Source organism: Garra rufa, chromosome 14 (assembly GCF_049309525.1).
Source record: "Garra rufa chromosome 14, GarRuf1.0, whole genome shotgun sequence".
Classification (NCBI taxonomy): Eukaryota; Metazoa; Chordata; class Actinopteri; order Cypriniformes; family Cyprinidae; genus Garra; species Garra rufa.
In genome coordinates this window covers 23,563,792-23,566,929 of record NC_133374.1, presented here as the reverse complement: position 1 = coordinate 23,566,929, position 3,138 = coordinate 23,563,792, and positions in this window count along the sequence as shown.

Sequence of the window (3,138 nt, the reverse complement as noted above, 5' to 3'; positions counted from 1 at the left end):
AATAGGTTGATATCGATGCCTCGGTGATCGATTGTGCGCTCTTTCCTTCACAGCGGTATAGATAAAGTATTGAGAAAACAATGTTTTGTTTTGTTTTTTCATAAAGAAGCGTTTTAGAAATAGTACAAACTGCATTTATCGGGGCTCATTGAAATATGTACATGCAGAAATACATGTGTATGTGTTTCAACTTATTCTCATCATTTTGCGTACGAATAACACGACTTTGCAATAGCGTGTAATGCATAAGCCAAAGTCCATTTTTGCGTGCATATGATACGCCAATCCTTCCAATTAACTTCAATGGAGAGAGGATGCGTATAAATACCACGCATCATCTTTTATATAGATGATATAAAAGATGATGCGTGGTATTTGTATGCATCCTCTCTCCATTGAAGTTAATGGGAAGGATTGGCGTATCATATGCACACAAAATTGGACATTGGCGTATGCATTACACACTATTACTCTCCGCGCACGGCGCCGTCTTTGATTTAAAACAAGTACTCACTGTCTCGCTGCCATAGCTATAAAGTTTGTGTAAACTCATCTTTCTTTATATAGACTCATAGCCTTTTCTGTCAAATGGTTCGCCCGCTGATGTGCCTCGAAATAGTAATTAAAAAAAGCTAACAACCATGGAAACTTTATTAACAGTGGCGGAGCTAGAATTTTTTACATGGGGTGGCCAGGGGGTGGCCACTGCTTTTTCAGGGGGTCCTCCTCACACACGAACTCTACTCATAAAGTTGAAATAATAAATTAAGGAATTCTAAAGTTTTATTTGCAAAAATAATGCTGAGTTCATTTACACTGCAATTAGAGCTTAGGCCTACATCAAACCCGGATTTGAAAACAAAAACACAATTTTAGTCATCATCACTTACAAACTTATCCTAGTTATGTTTAAAACCACATAATTCTGCTGTTCTGATGAGAACTGGCAAAACGTTTCACAAATTCATCCATGTTGAGGGAGCGTGCCCTCCTTGACTCAACACTGAGAATCCCTAGGTGACTTTAAGGTGGGTTTTAATAAGTTTTTAACGCAGAATAGCTTCTCTCGCAAGTTGCATTGCTCACTGGTGTAACAAGAGACATTTTACAAAGTCCAAATAACATTGTTAATTAAATATAATAACTTATATACAGGGCACAAAATTCACTTTTTCACTTTTTACCAAAAAAATAAAAAAATAAAAAAAAATAAAATAGGAGCACCCAATTTCTTTTTTAGTAATGCACCGATATTGATTCTTCATGGTCTATTCTGATTGCCGATGTTTTACAAGCAAATGGGCTGATTCTGAAAGCCTTTTTTACATATTTATTTTATGCCTTAAGCAAGGGACAAGAAGCCATTTATAGGTACAGCCATTTAAATTTGAGACAACCACTGCATTTTTTAAGAATCTACATAAATAACAAAATATAGGCCTATTATAAATGACAAAAATAAACGACACAGTTCTTTCTTAGTCGTGTAGAATAAATGCAGCCATAATCAAAGTAGGCTACTTTTTCAATATTCAATGTGCAAATAGAGACCGAATCTTTCAAGATTGCTTTTGAATGCGGTGCGCGTTTTGGTTTCGTTTTAATGATCGCGCGAAACTCTCAGCAGCGCTGAGCGTGCATTCTACAATACAAGAGATTACTTTAACAAAACCATTTGAAAGTGGGAGGACACAAACGGGATTTTGAAAAACGTGTCCCCAGAGAAAATTACGTCTCCGGCTGAGTTATCATATGATGTGAATGTATGGCGCGTTGTACAGAAGCCTATATTTTGACTGATACTTAAAATGTAAAAATAGATTAAGTTCAAATGGTTATGTAATGTTGGAGCGAACAGCAACCTGTCACTGCTTCAGCTCACAGCACTCTGCTGTAGTTAGGCTACCGAAAGTTTTGTAAAGAAATGAAACCAAGTTGCACCACAACAATTTCTCACTCTTGCATAAAATATAATTAGATTTTGGGAGCATATGCGACAAAACGGTCGCAATTTCGAGCCCTGTACACATGGTATGGCACATGGTATGTACATATAATACCATAGCACAGATGAAGTATAGCGTTAACTGTCTAAAGTGTGAATTGATCTCTCTAATCTCATTAAGTTAACTGATGTCGTCGTTGCCTAGTTAATTTACACAACGGATAATAAACGTTACCCAGCAAACAAACCTTATGATAAACTATAAAACGTACGGTATTTAAAAAATGATGTTTTATTATTCGTCTTACATTGATGCTCATGTCTTTGGCTCGTCTTGATTTGGAAATGGCTAAAGCAGCGTTACCGGCAAAATTCTAAAACTTCTTTAGACAAATGAGATGTCAATCAGCATCAGGTACTGCCAGCAGCAAATACAATTTTGGGGTGGCACCCGGGGTGGCCAATCGGATGTCAGGGGTGTCCAGTGCCACCCCGGACACCCCTCTGGCTCCGCCACTGTTTATTAATGAAAACACTTCCATGCACTGGCCAGAGGAGAACTGGTTCCCCGACTGAGCCTGGTTTCTCTCAAGGTTTTTTTCTCCATTTCTGTCACCTGTGGAGTTTTGGTTCCTTGCCGCTGTCGCCTCTGGCTTGCTTAGTTGGGGACACTTTCCAGCCATATCGTATACTATTTGAACTGAACTGGATGATGATATCACTGAATTCATTGATGAACTGCCTTTTACTGAAAATTGATTGTTTACAATAATGCGTTACTTACACACTATTGTTCTGTTTAAATACTGTGCAGTTGCTTTGACACAATCTGTATTGTTAAAAGCGCTATATAAATAAAGGTGACTTGACTTGACACTGGGTGTAGGCTATAACAACTTAAGTATTTTATGTGTAAAATTTTAAAGTAAAGTAAAAAATGCAATTTTAATACTAAATCAGATTTTATATTAAATGTTCATATAAAATTTTCTATTTGTAATTAAACTGCGATGTAAAAAAGCTTTTTGCGTGGTGCCCACTAGCGGTATGAACCGTCAGCAGCGGTAAGGTATAGCTAAGAGCGCTCCAGACCAACCTTACGAACGTATGACTTACAGAAGGTATACTTAACAAAGAAGGTTTCTGAAAACACATATTAACGATAAGGTACTTCTTAAGGTACAACTTAAGAA